Raw genomic sequence first — 24,459 nt, forward strand, 5'->3', positions numbered from 1 at the left:
TGTACTATGACTCAGAATTTCATAAAAACACTTCCCTTACATAGAGATGATTTGATCCTTTCTCTTTTAATTTTTGTAGAAATGGGGTCTTGCTATGTCACCCAAGCTGGTCTCAAAATCCTGGCCTCAAGTGATACATCAGCCTTAGCCTCCCAAGGTACAGGGATTACAGGCATGAGCCACCATGCCTGGCTAGTTCTTTACATTTTTACATGCAACCCATAAAACTAATTATTTGATCCACTCAAGGATCTCTCTCTGTAGTCTGAAAATGACTTCACTAAAGAATGCTTGGGTGTCATCAGCAACCAGCACCTTCCCTTCAAAAGATGACTCATTTCTTTCTCTTTCTTTTCTTTTCTTTTATGATGGAGTCTTGCTCTGTTGCCCAGGCTAGAGTGTAGTGGCGCCATCTTGGTTCACTGCAACCTCCATCTTCCAGGTTCAATAGATTCTCCTGCTTCAGCCTCCCAAGTAGCTGGAATTACAGGCGCCCACCACCACACCCAGTTAATTTTTATATTTTCAGTAGAGACGGGGTTTCACCATGTTGGCCAGACTGGTCCTGAACTCCTGACCTCAGGTGATCTGCCTGCCTCAGGCTCCCACAGCGCTGAGATTACAGGTGTGAACCAGTGCTCCCAGCCTGACTAGTTTCATCATACTAATAATATGAGATGGTCCCTTCAATTAAGTACCATGGTTTTCTTTATATCCTCTAAATTTAAAGCTACTATGTGGAAGTGGGAAATGTTAGGCCAATTTAGTTTCATTCTTCTGACTCAATGTCACTCGGCTTCAGTAACGCATAGGATCACTGGCTAGTTTTGATCCGAGACTTTTAGGTAGGATATATGTAAATTGACGGACAGGTCAAGAAGGTCTCTAAAACTTAAGGCATTTCTTCAGACAGGAGTAAAATTCTTAGAATTCACTTAGAAAATAAACATTTATTTAAAAAATACTCTATGGAAATAAGTGAAGGCAAGTTTCCTTCAGACTTGGAACAGACCACACTACCCTACACAAGGCATTCGTGACATGTGGCTGCTGGGCGAGGTATGCTGCAATACTGAGGGGCATGCTACTGTCCATCTGGCAAGATGAGGAGACAAGGCATTGACATGGAAAAACAAAATTCTGTCCTGGGGCAGATGAAAGTACTGCATGAGGCAGCTGGAGTTCAGAAGGGGAAGGGCTGGCTCCACTGGGGCCAGCTGGGCTTTGATAAAAGGACAAGCAGGAGCATCCTGGCAGACCATACCCTGCTTGCACAGCAGGGCCAGGAAGACTGTGGTCACTTCCCTGATGTCCTTCACCCAGGTGCCCAAGAGTGACATGCTGTTTCATACCAAGACTCTCAGAACCTTCTTTTCTCAGTCCCTCTTTTTTTTTTTTTGACATGGAGTCTTGCTTTGTCGCCCTAGCTAGAGAAGAGAGGAGTGGCTCAATCATGTCTCACTGCAGCCTCCACTTTCAGGTTCAAGGGATTCTTCTGTCTCAGCCTCCTAAGTAGCTGGGATTACAGGCACGCACTGCCATGCCTGGCTAATTTTTGTATTTTTAGTAGAGACGGGATTTCACCATGTTGGCCAGGCTGGTCTGAAACTCCTGATCTCAAATAATCTGCCTGCCTCGGCCTCCTAAAGTGCTGGGATTACAGGTGTGAGCCACCGCACCTGGACCCAAGTCCCTCTTTTTGGCTAATTTTCCTTTCTAGTCTTCTGCAGCCACCCTCTTATGCCCCTGTCCTGTAAGTAGCCCAGTAGCTCAGTGAGTGGGAACCAGAGGTCCTAAGTTTGAATACTAGACCAGCTTGCCTTCTCCCTCTGTGGTCTAAGGGCGTTCCCTAATCACTCTGTGACTCCATTTCCTCCTTTTAATCTAATTTTTAATACATCTTAAGCACTTAAGACAGTGTGCTTGGTACTTGGTGGGTACCCAGTAAATGTTAGCTTTATAGTCAGAACATACTGAAAGGTTTTAAAAAATAAATTGTACATATTAAATCACTTTGTATTCTCACTTGGAGTTATTATTATTATTATTTTGAGACAGAGTTTCACTCTTGTATCCCAGGCTGGAGTGCAGTGGTGCAATCTCAGCTCACTGTAACCTCTGCCTCCCGGGTTAAAGCGATTCTCCTGCCTCAGCCTCCCAAGTAGCTGGAACTACAGGCACGTGCCACCACTTCCAGCTAATTTTTTTTTTTTTTCAGTAGGGATGGGAGTTAACCATGTTAGCCAGGCTGCTCTCGAACTCCTGACCTCAGGTGATCTGCCTGCCTTGGCCTCCCAAAGTGCTGGGATTATAAGTGTGAGCCATCATGCCCAGCTGAATTTGTTATTATTTTTCTCTCTCAAAACAAACAAACAACAACAACAAAAAAGGCCAAGCACGGTGGCTCATGTCTATAATCCCAGCACTTTGGGAAGCCAAGGTAGGGAATCACCGGAGGTCAGGAGTTTCAGACCAGTCTGGCCAACATGGTGAAACCCTGTCTTTACTAAAAGTACAAAAATTAGCAGGCACGGTGGTGGGCGCCTGTAATCCTCGCTTCCTGGGAGGCTGAGGCAGGAGAATCGCTTTAACCCAGGAGGCGGAGGTTGCAGTGAGCTGAGATGGCACCACTGCACTTCAGCCTGGGCAATGGAGCGAGACTTCATCGCAAAAAGAGACAAAAAAAAAAACCTTAAACTCACTTGTCTTCACATTTACACACTTTTCTAGAGAACAAGGAGCACAGATTTTCATGCAAATGGCTTCCCACTTGACTAAAGTGGTTGAGGAAGAATTGTGGATGTACATCCTTTCCTTTCTAGGCAGGTCCTAAAAATCAGTCAGTTTACATAAAATATACTTGAACACACAACACCAATTCCTGCTGTGACACGGGGAAACCTGGCAAAAAGCTTCTACTTTTTGAAGTAGGCAAAAAGCCTACTTCATCAAAGCAAGGAGCTTCTGATGTGAGCAAGTCTAGCTCTTGACTACATCAGCCCAGTGAAGATCTGAAAGCATATGTCCTCTTTTAGAGCTTGCACGAACAATTCTTTATTATTCTATTATTTGCCATTAAAAGTAATGGCAAAAACCACAATTGCTTTTGCACTAAACTAATACAAACCAGAATGAAAGCCAAAGCCTCCCTGTACTGCCTCTAGGCACAGGGCAATTTACCCAGGAAGTACCCAAGGGAAGTTATGCCAGGAAGTAAACTTTTGTAACCAAAATAGCATTTTTAATTTACAAGATCTTACTTCTACTTACTAAGGAATGTTAAGGAAAAAAATCATCACTAATTCCTCTCAAGCGCAGCTTGATGGCCACAAATGTTGTCCTGCTTAAAAGGCAGGACTTCAGACTGCCTGCATGTACAGCTAGGCCAGGTCTGCCTCTCTCCATGTAGGGACACTGCCTGTCCAGGGGCAAAAAAGGTCGAAAATGACTTCTTCCCACTAGGAAGGCTCTGGGGACACCAGCTGACACTCACCCCACATGGCACAGGCAACCCTGTGATGCAAGCATGCTTCCCAAAGGCACCACCATCCCTGCTGTCATGTGGCACAGATGAGCTAACCCACCAGGTCACACTGCAGTGTAGCCATGCCAGACTGGACCAAAGACACAGTCTTAGCCTTCTGTTCGCTCCAAATTCATTTTATTATCTTTAAGCCACACATCAGTGGTTGGGAAGGTGTCCTTGAGTCTTCAAAAATTAAAAGGCATCTCCTGATATGCTGTCTGGGATTTATATTAAGAGTCTGAGAGGAAGGGAGGTGGGAGGGGTGTAGATGAAACAAGACAGGCCATGTGTGGGTCACTGTCGAAGCTGGTCAGTGGGTATTCAGGAATTCATTATTTCATTGTTTACTTGTGAATATGTTAAACATTTTCCATAATTAAAAGCTTTCTCGGCCAGGTGCAGTGGCTCATGCGTATATTCCCAGGACTTTGGGGGGCTAATGCAGGTGGATCACTTGAGGCCAGGAGTTCAAGACCAGCCCGGCCAACATGGTGAAATCCCGTTTCTACTAAAAATACAAAATTAGCCGAGTGTGGTGGTATGTGCCTGTAATCCCAATTACTCAGGAGGCACAGGCAGGAGAGTTGCTTGAACCCGGAAAGCAGAGGTTGCAGTGAACTGGGATTGTGCCACTGCACTCCAGCCTGGACAGCAGAGTGAGACTCCGTCTCAAAAAAAAAAAAAGCTTTCTAAAAGGGATTTCTGATACAGACATTTAAGTTTCTGGAGAAAACAAAACCCTTTGGCAAGTTCTTATTCCAGTGTGTTTAATTTTACATTGTTCCAACGTTCAGGTTTCTCATCAGCATTGCTCAAAGCTGCCCATGGTCAGCTGCTTAATTTTTGAAGAATTGAGGACACCGTCCCAACCACTGATGTATGGCTTAAAGATAATAAATAAAGTGAATCTGCAGAGAACAGCGAGGCTAAGAGCACGTCCTTGGTCCAATCTGCTGCGGACAGTGCTGCTCCTGGGGTCCACGCTGCAGTTATGCACTGTGGCCCTCACAGTGCCCCAGGGCACCTTTCACAGTGCCACAGAGACTAATTCTGCCTTCAAGCAGCAGATGGTGAAAGCTCCTTGGCCTTCTCAGCTATACAAACTGTTCTGACAGGGAAAAAACAAAAATCTGTACTTTGACTATGTTTCCACACTTTCCTCTTCAGAGAAGCTGATCTTTTCTGACTGAACTGAAAGCGTAGTGGGCCTGGGTAAAACAGATGAGATAGGAGAGAAGACTTTCCATGGGTTTTCAAACTTGTGGAGGAGCTCTGAAAAATACCAATGCCCAGAATCCACCCTGGACCAATTAAATCAGAACTTCTAAACAGAAGCGTTTGTATGTGTGCCTGTGTGTGCATGTATCTGTATGTGCATATGTGTGTGCATGTGTGTGAATATCTGTATGTGCCTAAGCGCCTGTACTGAGTCGGGATTGAGAACCATTGCTGAAGGCCATGCGTCTACCTAGATAATCTCAAATTCCCCAAACGAAATCCCCACTGGCCCCGAAAGCCTAAACTCCCTGACATCTCACCTTTAGACTGTATGGTTAGAAGGTTCTTCCTGTATCCTGCAACGATCGGTCCAGGTGAAATTTGCACCTACTGGCCCTTACTCTAACCACACAAAACACATCATGTCCCTCATCCAAAATGTTTAAAAGATCAAATGAACTGTACCAAAGTGAGAGGAAAGCTTATTTATTGTCAGGGTACTTTTAGGAATCCTGCATTTACTGCCTGAGCCACAGAAATGGAATACTGAAAGAGAAGAGAGGTGAGGGCTATAAAGCAAACACACACAAGGCCAATTTAGACATGAGAGTGGGGATTTGTGTGTTTTTGCAATACTGGAGTTGGTACAAACAGAGCTAACCACCCTGAGAGAGAATACAAGATCCTCGTTATGTTCATAAAGGGATTTTACAGATACTTTTTTGGGGGGTGGGGGGTTGGAGCCACAATGCCCTGCTTTAAAGGAAATAATCACCTTTCCTGGAACACATCTATGATCTTGATTGTACACAAATAAGCAATAAAGACTCCCCTCTTTACTCTCCAGCTGGACACTTGGCCAAGGGCATTTTGGTTTTCTCTGACTAGCCAGGAAAGGAGGTATGGGGGAAGCCACCCTGGCCCCCAGAGCCCCAGGGGACAGTGTCACTTGGGCGGGGGGGAGGGGGGACCAGCTCCCACACAGGAGAGGCAGCTCAAGGCTTCTTTCTTTCCAGGAAAGCTAAAAAACCAATTTCGTAATTCCCTTTTATTTTTCTTTTTAGAGATGGGGTCTCACTCTGTCCCATCCTCCTGCCTCAGCCTCCCAATGTACTGGGACCACAGGGCTCGCCCCCTCGCCAGGCCCAATTTTCAATGTGAAAGCTCTTGGTTTTTAAAAGTTGGAAACACATTTTTTAAAAACTTGTAAGACACTGTGAGGGTCAAAAAAAACCCAACTGCAAGTACACAGATCCCCGCACTTCCTGTCCTTGGCTTCTGTTCTTGCGGTGGGGTCTGTATTCTCCACTCTGCCAGAGAGCCTCTGAGATTAAGGGTCAACAACACAGCAAGGTCTTAGGATTTCAAAAGGACGGGAGGGAGGTCCATTTAGTGACACATTTTCTGAGTGGCTTAAAAAAAAAACACCTCAGGGGGCTTTGGAAAATAAGCAGGCATCCTCAGGAAGGACCCCCCCCACCCAACCCAGGGAAGTTTACAGACCTTCCCCCAGAAAGGTTAAAGTATCTCACTGCGCGCGCAAAAAAGAAAAAAAAAATCAGCTTGAAAAATAACAGAAATGGGCCGGGTGCAGTGGCTCATGCCTGTAATCCCAGCACTTTGGGAGGCCACGGCAGGGGGATCACTTGAGGTCTGGAGTTCCAGAGCAGACTGGCCAACATGGTGAAACCTATCTCTGCTAAAAATACAAAAAATTAGCCAGGCATGGTAGTACATGCCTATAATCCCAGCTACTGAGGAGGCTGAAGCAGAAGAATTACTTGAACCTGGGAGGTGGAGGTTGCAGTGAGCTGAGATTGTGCCACTGCACACTAGCCTAGGCAACAGAATAAGACTCTGAATGATAATAAATAACAATAAATGATAATAATATAAAAGTTAACCCTTTTTAGGTTGGCTGAACTTTCAGTGGGGTTCAGTGGCAGTTCTGGCCAGGGCATATCTATAAGTTGAGGGCGGCCCTGAGAGAGCTCTTCCGGCACAGGGCCTCATTGATAACGTCTCACCTTGACAGTCACCACTGACCAGCATCATGCTGTCTCACAGAAATATAACTCAAGCCACATGTGGTATTTTCAATTGTTTTATACCCACATTAAAAAAAAATAAAGAGTATTGATGTTAAAATATGTATAATTCAACCCAATACATCCAAATGTTAACATTTCAACAAGTAAGCACTGTCAGAAATACTGACATTTTATATTCTCTTTTTTGCACTGTCTTCCAAATCCGGTGTGTATCCTATACTCACTGCACACCTCAACTGAGACAAGCCTCACCTCAAGGTTTCTACAGCCACACATGGCCTGGTGCTGTCCCTGCAGGCTCAGCCAGGCCCAGAGACACCCACATTTATGTACAGTACTGCACACGAGGCTTTCCCTGTAACTTTTTGTCTGGTTTTGTTTTTTGATTCATGAATTTTTATATATTTGTCAGGTTACTATCAATTATAATTCGTATTCCTTTATGGCTGATCTACTACTTGCTACTCCCATGAAGTCTGTAAGATAACTTTAATGAGGTATAATTTATGGTCGTGGGGCCATGTGTGGTGGCTCACACCTGTAATCCTAGCACTTTGGGAGGCCAAGGCAGGCGGATCACTTGAGGTCAGGAGTTCGAGACCAGTCGGGTCAACATGGTGAAACCCTGTCTCTACTTAAAAAAATACAAAAATTAGCCAGCCGTGGTGGCTCATGCCTGTAATCCCAGCTACTGGGGAGGCTGAGGCAGGAGAATTGCTTAAACCCAGGAGGCAGAGGTTGCAGGGAGCCAAGATCATGCCACTGCTCTCCAGCCTGGGCAACAAGAGCAAAACTCCATCTCAAAAAAAAAAAATTATGGTCAAAGGTCAGGAAGAGTTTCTGGTTAGCACCTGAGGGAGGTGGACATGGGATCATTTTCAGGAAGACTTGTGGAGGGTTTTTTGAAAGGAATGGTACCAGCCTGTTCAATAACTCTACCTTTTGGTTTCATGCAGGAGGGATCACTTAGGTTCTATCCCTATTCATGACACGCGAGGTAGTAGGCCGTGAAACTGATCGTCATTAGGTCTCCACTCACTGACCCAGACAGGTTCAGGTCTTGACTGACACTGCTCACAACATTATCTGGACATACTAAATTTATGCTGGTCAGCTGGTTCATAGGTGGTGAGGTCTCCCGTCCTCAGCCCAGAGGAGGAAGTGAAATTATTGCTGTGACCCCTCAAAAGTCCAGGCTAGACAAAAGCAAAGTTGTGGAGATGCTACTGATGGCCATGCGGCCCTGGAGGTCTGGGCTGGTTTTTTCACCAACTTTCACTCTGACTAGGACTGGATTAGGGACCCCTGTCATAAGGTTTGTTTCAAGTACAGCCTGGTTGTGGCCTCAATTTTGCCTGATGTTTTGCAAGAGACTCTCCTTCCAAGAACTAGCCTGACCATCCTTAATCCACCTCTGAAAGCACTGGCCATAAAGAGGGCTGCCCATGAGATCAATCCTAATCCCTGGAATACCCATCAGATGCCCCAGCCTCCACTAGGCATAGGAAAGAAGAGAAGGAAACTAATTATTTGCATCTATTGTAACTGGATCGTTCAAGCATGAAAGACGTATACACCAATAAAAATCACCATCACAACAAAGATACAGAATATTTCCTTTAATCCCTAAATCTTCTTAGTGCCCCTTTATAGTACTCCCTCTCTTCATCCCACCCTAAGTAACTAACTATCCACTTCTGTCACTAGAAATGAGTCACCATTCTCTAAACTACTAAATAAATGAAATCGTATAGTATGTCCTTTTTGTGTTCAGAATCTTTCATGCAGCACAATCTTGAAGTCCAGTGAGACTGCTGTATAAGTGGTCCCTCTATTGGTTGGTAGTATTCTATTGTAGGATGTGCCAAAATGTATCCATTCAACTGTTGATAGACATTGGGGTCATTTAGTTTTTGGCTATTACAAATAAAACTGCTATAAATATTTATGTATAAGTCTTTTTATAGACATGTTTTCATTTCTCTTAAATAGACACATAGGACAGGAATGACTGAGACATATGGTAGGTATATTTGACTTAGACTGTTTTGGCCTGGCACCATGGCCCATGCCTATAATTCCAGCACTTTGGGAGACAGAGGCAAGAGAACTGCTTGAGCCCAGGAGATGGAGACCAGCTGAGTCAACATAGCAAAATCCTATTTCAATTTTTAATTTTAAAAAGTTAGTAAATAAACTGCTTTACATTTCTACATGAGTTGTAAGAAAATTCCAATTGCTGCACGTTCTCACCAATATTTAGTATTATCAGACCTATATACATTAGCCTTCCTAATAAGTATGTAGTAGTATCTCACATGCTAAGTGATGTTGCCTATCTTTCCACGTGCTTATTTGCCATTCCTGTATTTTTTTTTGTGAAGTGCCTACTCAGATCTTTTGCCCACTTTTAAGAGTTTGCCTTTTTATTATTGAATTATAGTTCTTTATATATTCCAAATAGGAGTCCATTGACAGATATATGTATCAGGAAAATTTTTTCTCATTCTGTGGATTGAGTTTTGCTGTTTTAATGTCTTCTGAAGAGTATAGATTTTTCATTTTGGAAACATCCAATCTACAAGTTTTCCTTTTATGACCCATGAATTTTGTGTTGAATCTAAGAGATCTTTGCCTTTCTCAAGATTGTAAGATTTTATCCTATGCTTTTTTCCCAAAGTTTCTAGCTGTAAGTTTTCTATTTAGGTCTATAATCCATTCTGACTTAATTCTTGTGAATAATGTGAGGTCAGAGTAAATGTTAATTTTGACTCATTAGACTATCCAGTTGTCTCAGTATCATTTGCTGAAAAAAAAACAAACAAAAAACCCAACCCTCCACCCTTTTCCTCATTGAATTTTCGTGGTACTCGTGTTGAAAATCCATTGTAGTAAGTCCAATATAAGTGTGGGTCTGTTTTTGTACTCTGTTCTACTGACCTGTCTACCTAGTCTTATGCCAATGCCAGGCTGCCTTGCTCAGCTCTGAGACTACCCACATTAGTCTAGTCCAAAGTCATGACTAGCAGAAGTTTTGAAAGTAGGTAGTTCAAGTACTCCACCTGTTATTTTTTTAAAAATTTTTTTGCTATTCTAGGTACTTTGCAGCGCCTATGAATTCAGAATCAGCTTGTTAATTTCAATTTAAAAAAATCTGCTGGGATTTTATTTGAATTCTACTGGATCTATAGATAACTGTGGGAACTGCTGTCTTAACAATATTGAGTCTTTTGATCTGTGAACATGCTATCTCTATTTATTTTAATCCTTAATTTAATCAGTAACGCTTTGCAGTTTTAAGTGTACAGATCTTGTATATATTTTGTTAAATTTATCCCTAAGTATTTTATATTTCTAAATACTACTGTAAATGAAATTGCATCTTAAATTTCAACTTTCAAGTGTTCATTGCTAGTTCACAGAAAAACTACCGATTTTTGCATACTGACTTTGTATCCTGTGACCATGCTAAATTATTAGAGGAAATTATTAGTTCTGGTAACTTTTAAAAATAGGTTCCTTACAAAAAGGATCATGTCAAATGCAAATAAAGATAGTTTTACTTCTTTTCCAATCTGTGTACTTTTATTTCTTTTTCCTTTCCTTACTGCGCTAGCTAGGACTTCCAACAGAATATGAAAAGAGGACAACACACTTTATTACTAATCTTAGAGGCAAGTTATTTGGTTTTTCATCAGTAAATGTTGATGTTACTTGTGGATTTTACACAGATGCCCCTCAGTAAATTCAGGAAGTTGTTTTTTATTGCTAGTTTGTTGAAAGTTTTTGGTACAAATGGCTGGTGGATTTTTGTGAGATGCTTACTCTGTATCTATTGGGATGAGGAAATGGTTTCATTCTTAATGTTGTTGATATGTTGCATTATATTGATTTTCTAATGTTAAACTAACTTTGTATATCTGGGATATATCCCAGTTGATGCTGATGTATCGTCTTCTTACCAAATGCCATTTACTAATATTTTGGTAAGGATGTTTGCATTTATATTGCATTTATAAAAGATACTGGAAGGCTGGGCGCAGTGGCTCACACCTGTAATCCCAGCACTTCGGGAGGCCAAGGCAGGCAGATGATAAGGTCAGGAATTTGAGACCAGCCTGGCCAATATGGTGAGACCCCATCTCTATTAAAAATACAAAAATTAGCTGTGTGTGGTGGTGCACAACTATAGTCCCACCTACTTGGGAGGCTGAGGCAGGAGAATCACTTGAACCCAGGAGGCAGAGGTTGCAGTGAGCCAAGATTGCCCCACTGCACTGCAGCCTGGGTGACAGAATGAGACACCATCTCAAAAAAAAAAAAAGACACTGGAATATTAGTGTGTATTTTTCTTATGGTAGCTTTGACAAGTCAATATCAGAGTAATACCGGTCTCATAAAATTAGTTAGAAACTATTCCCCTTAATTAAAAATTAAAAAAAAAAAAAAGGGATCGCTTTTGTAGTGAGTATGATGACTGGGTGTTCACATGCTTGTGTGAGATGTGCCACCCTTGGACCTTGTTACAACATCGGCACATTATCCATCTGACCTGAAAAATTAAAAAAAAGGAAGAAAGAAACTATTCCCCCCTACAGGAGTTTGGCTAGGATTATTATTACTTCTTCTTTAATTGTTTGAGGAAATTCACCAATGAAATCATTTGAGCCTATTGTTTTCTTTGTAGGAGAATTTTAATTATGAATTTCATATCTTTAGTAGATATTGGGCTATTCAGACTTTTCTATTTCTTCTGGTGTCAGTTTTAGTAATATTTGTCTTTCAAGAAATTTGTCAATTTCATCAAAGTAGTTAAATGCATTGGCTAACAAATTTATTGTTGATATCCTCCCTTATATTCTTTCAAATGTCTCTAGAATCCATAGTGGTGTCCCTCCATTCGCTCCTGAAATTGGTCATTTGTTTCCTCTATGGGTTCGGTTTTTTTATTAATCTTACTGATCTTTTCAAAGAAACTGCTTTTGGCTTCGACTTTCTCTATTGTTTGTTCTCTTCATTATTTCCTTTCTTCAGCCAAACCACTTTAAAGTGCCCACCACTTTATCCAAATCCCAGAAATGTTAATGTATTATATTTTAATTATTCAAATCAAAATATTTTATAATTTCTTTTGTGATTTCTCCTTTGAGTCAAGAGTTACTGAGAAGTGAGTTGTTTAATACCCAAATATTTAGGGCTTTTAAAAATTCTTTCTCTGGCTGGGTGTGGTGGCTCACACCTGTAATCCCAGCACTAAGGAATTGAGCTAAGGAATTTGATTGAGACCAGTCTGGGCAACACAGCAAGACTTCTTCTCCGCTAAAATTAAAAAAAAAAAAAATTAGCATGGTGGTACAAGCCTACAGTCCCAACTATTTGTGGTGCTGAGATGGGAGGACTGCTTGAGCCCAGAAGGTCAAGGATATGGCAAGCTGTGTTTATACCACTGCACTCCAGCCTGGACAACAGAGCAAGATCCTGTCTAAAATTAAACACAATTCTTTTTCCTAATCTTTGTGGACAAAGAACATTCTGTAAGATTTCAATCTATGAAAATCTATTGAAAATTGTTCTATATCTTAACGGATGGTCTGTCTTTCTGAACATTCTATGTGCATTTACAAATAATGTGGGGTGGGAGGAGTGAGATCATCAGAAAAAACAACTATAGAGTACTATAGGTGACAAAATGGTCTGCACACCAAACCCCCAAAACAGCAGTTTTCCTGTATTAATGAACCTGCACGTGTACCCCTTAACTTAAAACAGAGAGGGATGGAGAATGTGAGGGAAGAGGAAGGAAAAAAGAAAAGATAGGAGGGAGAAGGAGGGAGCGTAAGAGAGAGAGAGTATATTTTTAACATATTGAGTGTGGCCTTTTATGGATGTTAATTAAGTGGTTCTTAGTTGTTCAAGTCTCCTACATCTTTACTGATATTTTTGTCTATTTTTCTATCAGTTATTGAGACAGTTATTAAAACTGTCAAGTATGACTGTGTATTTACCTATATCTCCTTTAGTTTTGCTGCATATACTTTGCTTCACATAGCTTGAAACTTTGCATTCAGGCATACCCATTACTACATCTTCCTGATGTACTGACCCTTCTATTTATGAAGTGTCCCTCTTTGCCTTGAGTTTACAGTCGTCCCTCAGCATCTATGAGGGATTGGTTTCAGAACCCCCCCAAAATACCAAAATCCCAGAATTCTCAACTCTCATCTAAAATGAAGTAGTCTCTGCATATAACCTACACATATCTTCCCATATATTTTCAATCATTCTGTAAGACTTCAATCTATGAAAATCTATTGAAAATTGTTCTATATCTTAATAGATGGTCTGTCTTTTTTAACATTCTATGTGCATTTACAAATAATTAGTTATAATACTGAATACAATGTAAATGCTATGTAAATAGTTATACTATACTGTTTTTAATCTTTTTTTATTGTTGTACTGTTATCTTTTGTTGGTGGTGGAGGATTTTGTTTTGTTTTTTAGATTTTCTATCTACAATTGGCTGAATCTGTAGATGTGAAATTCACAGATATGGAGGGCCAACCAACCTCCTCATCTTGAAGGGTATTGTCTGATGTTAATATTGCCACTGCATGGCATATTGTTTTCCATCTTTTTACTTTCAGTCTATTTGTGTCCTTGTACTTAAAGTACATCTCATGTGGACAGCATACACTTGGACCTTGCTTTTTATTCAGTCCTATATTCTTTGCCTTTTGATTAAGGTGCTGCACCCCTTTGCAGTAAATGTAATTATTTAGGTCTGCTATTCCTCTTTCTCTTGCTCTCTTTTTTTTTTTTTTTTTTTTTTTTTTTAGTATTCCATTTTAACTCCTCTATTGGCTCTGTCTCTTTGAATTACATTTTAGTGGTTGCTCTAAAGATTGTAATATACTTTTTTTTTTGAGACAGGGTCTAGCTCTGTTGCCCAGCCTGAAGTGTACTGGCACCATCATGGCTTACTGCAACCTCCAGCTCCCAGACCCAAGCCATCCCCCACCTCAGCCTCCCAAGGAGCTGAGACTACAGACATGCACGACCACGTCCGGCTAACTTTCTTTTGTATTTTTTGTAGAGATGGGATTTCACCATGTTGCCCAGGCTGGTCTAGGATTCCTGAGCTCAAGTGATCTGCCCTCCTCAGCCTTCCAAATACTGAGATTACAGGTGTGGTAATATACATTTTTAACTTACTACAATTGTATTAGAACATTCTCACACTGCTATAAAGAAATGTATGAGGCTGGGCAATTTATACAGAAAAGAGGTTTAACTGGTTCATGGTTCTGCAGGCTGTACAAGCATAATGCCAGCATTTGCTCGGCTTCTGGGAAGGCCTCAGGGAGCTTTTACTCATGGAGGCAAAGTAGGAGCAGACACATCACATGGTAAAAGCAGGAGAAAGAGGGCAGGGGAGAATTCACTATCTCAAGGACGGCACCGAGAGGGTGGTGCAAAACTACTCATAAGAAATCAATCCCCATGGCCAGGTGTGGTGGCTCACACCTGTAACCCTAGCACTTTGAGAGGCTGAGGCAGGTGGATTACCTGAGCTCGGGAGTTCAAGACCAGCCTGGCCAACACAGTGAAACCCCATCTCTACTAAGACACAAAAAATTAGCCAGGCATGGTGGCATGCACCTGTAGTACCAGCTACTCGGGAGGCTGAGGCAAGATAATCGCACTCAGGAGGCAGAGGTTGCAGTGAGCCGAGATCACACCACTGTGCTCCAGCCTGAGCAATAAACAAGACTCCGTCTCTAAAAAACAAAAAGAAACCCACCCCCATGATCTAATCATCTCCCACCACACCCCACCTCCAACACTGGGGATTATATTTCAACATAAAATCTGGGTGGGGACAAATATCCAAACTATATCAACAATCTTTTTAAATGTTAATTTTGAGTTATGCTAGAAAAGGACATCTGCAGTAATATATTTCCATTTAACTCCCCCAATTCATAGTGTTGTATATCAGATCTATAGGTATGATAAAACTATCAATAAAGTGTTTTTACTTTAAATGTTGATGTATCTTTTAAAGAGATAATAAAGAATAAATTAGTATTTTATACTTATTGATATCTACTGTTTCTAGTGCTCTTCATTCCTTCCTGTATATCCTTGAGCATTTCCCCCCACACCCTCTACCCCTTTAGTATTTCTTTTAATACAGGTCCCCTTTTTGTCTGTGCATTCACTAACCCTAGATCTTCTCTTAATTCTGACACATTTCCCTTTCATTCTCTGAACATATTTTTAATAGCTTTTTTAAAAACTGCGGTTAAAAAAAATAACAAAACTTGTCATTTCAGCTGGGTGCGGTGGCTCACACCTATTTTCCCAACAATTTGGGAGGCTGAGGAGAGGGGATCACCTGAGCTCAGGAGTTCAAGACCAACCTGGCCAATGTGATGAAACCCCATCTCTACTAAAAATACAAAAATTAACAGGGTGTGGTGGCAGGTGCCTATAATCCCAGCTACTTGGGAGGCTAAGGCAGAAGAAGAATCATTGAACCCAGGAGGCGGAGACTGCAGTGAGCCGAGATCACGCCATTGCACTCCAGCGTGCAATGGGCAACAGGAGTGAAGTTCCGTCTTTTAAAAAACCCCACAAAATGTGTCAGTGTAATCATTTCATGATAGCTGTTTAAATTTGCTAAAGCCAACATCTGGTTCTTCCTGGTGCTACTGACTGCCTTACTTCCTAAGGGTCTCTTTCCCTTTTCTTTCCATGTGCAGTAATGACAGATAACAGCAGTATTGTTGATACTATGCTGCGGCAACATTGCATTCTACTGGGTTATAGGTACTCTGTTTTATAGGAGAGAGCTATGTGCTGTAGATTGACTAGATTCACATACAAACTGATCTCTGTTCTTATGGCTTACCACTTTTTTTTTCTTTTTTTTTTTTGAGACAGAGTCTCAATCTGTTGCCCAGGCTGGAGAGTAGTGGTGCGATCTCAGCTCACCGCAACCTCCACCTCCCATGTTCAAGCAATTCTCCTGCCTCAGTCTCATGAGTAGCTGGGATTACAGGCATGCGCCACCGCACCCAGTTAATTTTTCTACTTTTAGTAGAGACGGGATGTCACCATGTTGGCCAAGCTGGTCTCAAACTCCTAACCTCAAATGATCCACCCGCCTTGGCCTCCCAAAGCGCTGGGATTACAGGCATGGTGAGTCCCCATGCCCAGCCTCCGCTTTCCACTTTTTAAACCTAGCACCCCGGCAGTGGTCTCCCCTGTGGCCTAATAATTTGGTGATCAGACACAGGTATGGGGTGATCTGGGGCTCACCCTTTCTGTGATTTCCTTGCTTCTAGGAATTCCTTCCCCCTTCCCTGCTAACTGATAGCTGCTCCATGCTCTGAAACTTCAAGCCCATAAAGGTTCAGCTTCACGACACACAGCTACATATGGCTAAGGGTGTGCAACAAATTCACCAGTCTGGCCCCACAAGCTCCATCTTTCAAGGGTTGATTTCTATCTGGTCTGGCTCTGCTTTCTTATGGGGCCCCCTGGGGTGTCGATGAAGTAAGAACAGTTTAACTGTTACCAGAGAGTTTACACCCAAGAATTTGGGTCCCTTTCCTGCAATTCTCTCACTGCCTAGATTTCTCCTTTAAATTTCCAGCTGCCTTTCTGGTCTTGAACTTGGGTTTCTAGCATTTTTAGGCAAGAAAGCTGAAATTTTTCTTCCTCACCCATCCCAGTTTCTGTAGCTACAGGATTTACACAAAGCCCTTGGGCTAGAAAGCCACAAGCTCCCAATTTTTATACTTTCTCATCAGTATTTTAAGATTAAACCTGTTCTGTGGTGTCTGTTTTTGGACACATTCTAGTACCCTTAAAAATATATTTTTTAAATCAGTTTTTATAATCATTATATCACATATTAACTCCCTTAACTCCACCACTGAACTCTTGTACCATCAGCAGAAATACTTCCCATAGAGTTTAACTGGTACACTGAGAAAGAGTCTAAACTATCCAGGTGTTGAGAGGAAGGGTATCTGGTCTCAGGCATCTCTGAACCCCCAAAGCCTGGCTACTGCATGACACCCAGTAGGTGTTCAATAAGCACGTGCTGAAAGAATGGCTGAAACATGACAAGTTTACTCCTGGTTCTGCCAGTTACCTACTACCATGTGATCTTAACCTCTAGGCAAAACTAATGAAACAATTATAGCATAAGATTCCCGGGCAATTTCAGTTAGAAAAATCTTACCTAGGAAAAGTGGTAGAGACATTTTCCAAATTTATGTTCACTGTAGCATTATTCATAATAATTAAAAAAAAAAAACTGGAAACAATCTCATTCTCGGAAAGCAGTTAAATTCTAGCAGATGATAAACTATCATTATTTCATAAAAAAAAAATTTTTTTTTGAGACAGAGTTTCACTCTCGTCACCCAGGCTGGAGTGCAATGGCAAGATCTCAGCTCACTGCAACCTCTACCTCACAGGTTCAAGTGATTCTCCTGCCTCAGCCTCCCAAGTAGCTGAGATTACAAGTGCCTGCCACCACACCCAGGCTGGTCAGGAATTTCACCATGTTGGTCAGGCTGGTCTTGAATTCCTGACCTCAGGTAATCTGCCCGCCTTGGCCTCCCAAAGTACTGTGATTACAGGCATAAGCCAGCCACTGCACCCAGCTGTAAAATGTTTTAGAATAATGTTCTTAATGATATGAAAAAATTCTCTGTGTAGAAACGTTGAGAGAAAAAATTCAGTACATAAAATAAGAGCCAGACTTAGATTTTATTCTTAATTTCTCCATGTAGAGTTAACTACATTATTTGCCTTGTTCAGGTTAATTTATAACAAACTTTTTTCATCTGCAAATGGAGAAAATGATACCAGTTTATTGGGAGGCTTAAGTGATGTCCACTTAAAAGAAATTACTCAAAAATATTCATTTTGGGCTAGGCGCGGTGACTCATACCTGTAATCCTAGCACTTTGGGAGGCCGAGGTGGGCGGATCACAAGGTCAGGGGACCAAGACCATCCTGGCCAACATGGTGAAACCCCATCTCTACTAAAAATACAAAAAATTAGCCAGGCATGGTGGCAGGTGCCTGTAATCCCAGCTACTTCGGGAGGTTGAGGCAGGAGAACCACTTGAACCTGGGAGGCGGAGGTTGCAGTGAGCCGGGATCAAGTCACTGCACTCCATCCAGCCTGGGCAACAGCGCGAGAAAAAAAAAATTCATTTCACTTTTACAGTGAGTAGTCATAAAATGTTAGCCAATGTTAACTATTATATCTAGTTAATATATATATGTTTATTCTGTTGAATGTAATAACAGTATTGTGTTATATTTTTACTTTGCCTTTTTTAAAGCTCTGTGAAAAGAGCTATGGTTGGGCTAAACCAAGCTTGTCCAACGCACAGCCCATGGGCCACATGCAGCCAAGGACAGCTTTGAATACAGCCCAACACAAATTCTTAAACTTTCTTAAAACATGAGATTTTTTTTTTTAGCTCATCAGCTATCATTAGTATTAGTGTACTTTATGTGTGGCCCAAGACAATTCTTCCAATGTGGCCCAGGGAAAAGATTGGACACCCATGGGCTAAATAATCCCTAAGACCCTAAGAGACCTACCATGGTTCCCTGGATGGTATTGACACAAACGGAAATTCAGAAAAGAAAGAACTCAGAATTCAGAAAAGCGGGCACTGGGATGAATGGCCGGGTAATGCCACAAGGATGGGTTGTGGAAGTAGGACTCCAAGGGTGGACCATGGCTGGCTGGGGAGTGCACTCGGGAGGCCATAGCATGAGCAAATCCAGTGCGGGAGAAAATCTCACAGCCTGGTGGCAGGGGAGGTGCAGAGGGCAGACCCAAGAACAGGGAGGCTGGGTCGGTACAAGAAATAGTGAAGCTTGATAAGTAGAGAGCAGATTGGAAGAGGACAGTGAGAACAGTGGTTACAAAGGGACTTGCCATTCAGGAACAGTTCACCAGGGGAATTAGCAGGTCAGGGAGAAACCAGGTGTAACAGAGCAGAGTACTAGCAGCAGACACTTCAGAGAAAAAAAAAAATAGCAGGCCACTGGAGAAAATACTCATTAACACAAAGTCTGGAAGTGGAGCCTAGGGCCAAAGACAATGTGAGGTAGGAACCTTGTGTTTGTTAGAAACCACTAGTTGAGAAAGAGAAACGGGGAGGATGGGAGAGAATGGAGGGTGGGGTAGAGAGATACAGAGAATACACCTTCCTGTTTTAGATGAAACAGTTTGGAAACTACCAAGGCAATCCTGAAAGTAGGGGTCCGCTGAGTCCCTGCTGACTTGATTTCTCTTTCTACTGTGACCTCGGACAGAGAGGTAGAGATGTGCATGGGGAAGACCAGAAACAAACACACCGAGTTCAACACAGAGATACCCAGCCACAGGGTGGTGCTTCTCACCCTAGCTAAAACGCTTTCCAGCCTAAAACGCCAGAAAAATAGTGGCAACACCAAAGCAGCAGAGTTGAATGAAGCCATTTGGTATGGAGAAGAAAGAAGGTGACAGAGACACACACAGTATTGCCAAAGGCTCTTCTAAGTGTCTCCAAGGTTGACAGCCGGCACACAGTACAATTTGTTCCACTACACTTGGCCACATTCTTGGGCCTCCTAGATGCCAAATGCCACTAGCTTTACAACAGCTCTCTGCTGACTAAAAGCTTTTATGAGCCAAATGAAGTTGCTTCCAATTTACATTGAATGTGTATTTCTTGGCTGGAGAAATTTGTCACTGTTAATCATTTACTTTTGTACAAAACAACCTTTATTTCTATTACATGATTAATAATTCCTCTAATGTCATAACCACCCAAATATATATCAAAACCACAAGGACACACACATTCCACAAGTTTAAGCAAATCTTCTCCATGTGATTTCTGTGGAACAGGGGACCAGTCACACCCAGGCTGGCAGGACAACAATCTTATTATTAAGTAAAACACGTCACAGCACTAGGAAGCCCAGTTCTCCAGCAACTTCACAAGTTTCTGAGCACTAATGACACATGGCATTGTGGTCAGACTGCTGCCTCTGCACACCAACCACAGGCCAGTTACCTTACATTCTTTCTGGTCAGAGGGACAACTCATAAGGTAGGAGCAATTATCACCCCAAGTGTGCGGATGAGGAACCCTGAGGCTCAGAAGGTGTGTGGTATGCCCTGGTAACACAGCCAAGGAGACATATAGCTGTACTATGGCTTTCTAACCAAGGTCCAATTTTCCTTTCTTCCTTACCAACAGAGCCCAGTTGCATCTGGGGTGGCCATACGCCCAGCTGAAGTATACATTTCCGACTCTGTTTAAACCCCCGTGACCAAGTGACTGGGACCTGGCTGGGGAGGCATGGGGGAAGCTCCTTGACAAAGAGCCAGAGCCAGCGTCCTTCCCCGGCTTAGACTGGAACACTGACTGCAGAGGTGCTATCTGGTCACACCGAGACGGAGTCACTTGCTAAGGGTGGCAGAGAGAGAGAGAAGGTACTTGTTCCTGATGACACCGTGGACTGCTGAGCCGTCACAGCTTGTTCATCTCCAGCATCCTTATTCTACCTCTGGGGCCTAGGCCTCTACAGTGGGATCGGCTACCAGCAGCTTGATTTAGTGCTTCTGTCTGCTTCTGACACCTGGGGCCACTGCCGAGTGCTCAGTGCCTACACAGCTAGGCTTGTTGCTGGGGGAGGGCACAGAGTGGAGAAGAATTTCCTGCCATTTCCCACAATACAGGAAAGGCATCAAGAACTCTTAGGGAAAAAAAGCATCCACTAATAAGTCAATTATAAAAGATTAAAAATTGTTAAAATAAAATTAGGAGAAAAATCTCCCTTCTAAATACACTATTTAAAAAGTATCTAAATCTAAGATGGGGCCAAGCACAGTGGCTCACACCTGTAATTCCAACACTTTGGAAGGCCAAGGCGGGAGGATCACTTGAGGCCAGGAGTTTGAGACCAGCCCAGGAAACACAGCAAGACTCCATCTCTATTGACAAAAAGAAATCTAAAACGAGTAAAACCTAATATATATTTTAAAATGTATGATAAATGTGGCTTTAATTCAAGAGCTATGAATTTCTGGCAAGTAAATTTTAAGTCCAAAATAAAGAGAAGCTGGGTACTGACTATGATAATGGATGTGGCATTTTTTTGTTAACTTGAATTTCATAGTGACCCTATTAAAAACAGATCTAAAAGAGAACACTGTTAAATGCCATAAAACATTCAATTTCCTTGTTGGTTTTTCCCCTTCTATTTACATCCACAAATGGTTTGGCACTGACAGAAACAGTTTAAATGAAGCCCCCACACAGAATGCCAAAACTCAGAGCCCCTCTCCCAGGGCCCCAGCCATGAAGCCAGGCAAAACTGGGGTTCCAGGTAACAAAGACCATCAACAATCTTGACTGTACATGAGTTCCCACCTAGGTCTCTACGACCACATAACAGCAAATAATCTCAGTGGTCAACTGCTTGGTGTGACACAACAGGCATTAAGTGAACAATATTTATGATCTCCAATATTTTTCACATTATAGCCCACATTAAAAAATGCTAATATCTGTACTGCACACTGGGATAGAAGTGAAGATTGCTCACAGTGGAGGGACCCAGCTCCCAAAGGGATGCAGGGACTGACACCACAGCACATAAGCAGCCAGTGATTCCTAGACCCCACCTAGGGCCTGCTCCACTGACAAAGGTAAGTTATTCAGGGAGTAAGGGTATTTCCTCAAAAGCCCCTCTCCCCCTTTTTTGGGGGACAATGTCCTGCTCTATTGCCCAGGCTGGACTGCAGTGGTGCAATCTTGGCTCACTGCAATCTCTGCTTTCTAGGTTCAGGTGATTCATGTGCCTCAGCCTCCTGAGTAACTGGGACTACAGGTGTGTGCCACCACACCTGGCTAATTTTTGTATTCTTAGTAGAGACGGGTTTCTACTAAGAATAGATGTCTTTAGTAGAGACAGGGCTTTATCATGTTGGCCAGGCTGGTCTCGAACACCCAACTTCAAATGATCCATCCCCTCTCAGCCTTCCAAAGTGCTGGGATTACAGGTGTGAGCCACTGGCCCAGCTTAATTTTTTTATTTTTAGTAGAGATGGGGTTTCACCATGTTGACCAGGCTGGTACCGAACTCCCGGCCTCACAAGATCCACCTCCCTCGACCTTGCAAAGTACCGGTATTACAGGCATGAGCCACCATGCCTGGCCAAAAGCCCATCTTAACAGGAAAGTGGATTCAGTGTTAGGCACTTAATAAGAGCCTCCCCACTCACCACCAAAATGAGAGCTTTCTGGTACTTAAAACTGGAGAACCATTACCACTTTCTATCATCACACATATCCATTACTGCAGTTAAGAATACAAAACCCAGCTAGGTGTGGTGGTTCACACCTATATAATCTCAGCACTTTCAGAGTCTGAGGTGGGTGGATCATGAGATCAGGAATTCAAGACCAGCCTGGCCAAGATGGTGAAACCCCGTCTCTGCTAAAAATATAATTAGCCAGGTGTGGTGGTGGGCATCTGTAATCCCAGCTAGTTGGGAGGCTGAGGCAGAGAACTGCTTGAACCCGGGAAATGGAAGTTGCAGCAAGCTGAGATCACACCACTGCACTCTAGCCTGGGTGACAGAGTGAGAATCCATCTCAAAAAAGAAAAAAAAAAATACAAAACCAACTATTACATTGACAGTTGCTTGCTTCTAGTTTTTAGTAGTAGTAGTGATAATATTCATTGTTGGCAGGGTTGGAAGTATAAATTCAACTGAATGATTTTTAAAAACCCACTTGGCAATATAAATAAGAATTGTAAAAATGTTCTCTCATTTACCCTAGTAATTCCATTCCTAAAATGTGTTCTAAGGAAATCAGTGATATCCGTAAGGATGTATGTAGAAGAATTGTTCATGACCAGCTCTTTCCAATAAATTATGGGACATCTATTTGAAGAATGGAATACAATGCAGATGTTAAAAATCGTATTTTAGGACCGAATGTGGTGGCTCAAGCCTGTAATCATCTCAGCACTCTGGGAGGCTGAGATGGGTGAATCACCTGAGGTCAGAAGTTCAAGACCAGCCTGGCCAACATGGTGAAACCCATCTCTACAAAAATACGAAAATCAGCCAGACATGAGGGTGGGTGCCTGAACCCAGGAGGCGGAGATTGCAGTGAGCCAGATCGTGCCATTGCACTTGAAGCCTGACCGACAGAAAGAGACCCTGTTTCAAAAAACAAAATAAAACAAATCAGACTGAGGAGGGTACTGTGCAGGGAAGACCAGAAAAAGAAGACCAGAAGGGGCATTGAAGAGCCACCAAGCTCCCAGGAGCAAAGGTGGAACTTGTACCAGGGGCAGGAGAGACTTCTGAGAACTGACTGGGCTGACCTGATGGACCACAGGACCTCAACACTGTCACATAGATGTGTGTGTGTGGTATATATATTATATTGTTTAATACAGAATTCTTTTTTTTAATTTAAAAAAATAGGGTCTTCCTACCTATGTTGCCCAGGCTGGCCTTGAACTTCTAAGTTCAGCGATCCTCCTGCCTCAGCCTACCAGAGTGTTGAGATTACAGGTGTGAGTCACTGTATCCCACGTATTATATCACTCTCTCTTTTTTTTTTCCTGTTCAGTCTCTGTAGAGACTGTCAAAAACTGCCAGTGCTGACTACATTTCAATTTGTCATGGCAGGGTATTGGGTAAGTTTCCAATTAGCAATAATCACACCTTGGATAAACCTCATTGGCTATGATACTGCCGCTGTGCAAAGCATTATCTATTTTTGTAATTAGAAAAAAGTTGTCCAGTTTTATAGCAACACGTTAAGAGCAGTCTTACCTGGGCTGATAGAATTGTGGGGGATCTTTATTTTCTTTTTTTCTTCTTTTTCCAAACTTACACAGTGAACACACACATTGCTTTAATAAATAGTGGCATGGCCAGGCCCAGGCTTATGCCTGTAATTCCAACACTTTGAGAAATCAAGGCGGGAGGATCACCTGAGGTTAGGAGTTTGAGACCAGCCTGGCCAACCCAGTTTCTACTAAATATACAAAAATTAGCTGGGCACAGTGGCAGGCACCTGTTGTCCCAGCTACTCAGGAGGCTGAAGCAGGGCAAACTGTTTGTAGCTGGGAGGTGGAGGTCACAACAAGATCACAGCGTAGGCACAGAGACTCTGTCTCAAGAAAAAAAGAAAGTAGGGGAAAGACTTAAGTGGGGGGAGCTATGACACAGGGGGGTATGATTTGCTTGTGTGTTATAAAAGCAAGTTAAAATCCTACATTAAAAAGGTATGTGTTGTGCTCTTTGGCAGAGCCAAATTTAATTTGAAAGCCACTAAGAAAAAAAAGAAGGGGAAAAGGCAAGGAACTGCTACACCCAAAAGCCATTGTAATACAATTTCCTGTTACATGACCGACATTCCTAAACTTAAGCGTTTCTTTCTTCCTTCTCCTCTTACTAATATTTCAGCACGAGTGTTCAGTAACACCAAACAGTGGTTCCCTTTCAAGAGGAAGGGAGAAAGAGGAAATGTCCATGTTATTTAAATTCCTTTATCTTTTTCATTAGTAAAATATCTTTATTACAGTGAGGCAATCCTG

At 42.3% G+C, this 24,459-nt stretch overlaps 1 protein-coding gene and 2 non-coding genes across 5 annotated transcripts in view; 1 reads left to right on the top strand and 2 right to left on the bottom strand.

The window, feature by feature from the left end:
- LATS2 (large tumor suppressor kinase 2) overlaps positions 1-24,459 on the bottom strand; it is a 93,116-nt gene that overhangs the window by 44,514 nt on the left and 24,143 nt on the right. The gene's annotated exons all lie outside the window — the stretch shown is intronic.
- Positions 11,248-11,348, top strand: LOC118154399 (small nucleolar RNA U13). The gene has a single exon (XR_004744262.1). It is a non-coding gene; the product is annotated as a small nucleolar RNA U13 (small nucleolar RNA).
- On the bottom strand, positions 23,487-23,626 carry LOC118154161 (U4 spliceosomal RNA). Its single transcript, XR_004744059.1, has one exon. It is a non-coding gene; the product is annotated as a U4 spliceosomal RNA (small nuclear RNA).

The sequence above is a fragment of the Callithrix jacchus genome, chromosome 5 (genome assembly GCF_049354715.1).
Source record: "Callithrix jacchus isolate 240 chromosome 5, calJac240_pri, whole genome shotgun sequence".
Lineage (NCBI taxonomy): Eukaryota > Metazoa > Chordata > Mammalia > Primates > Cebidae > Callithrix > Callithrix jacchus.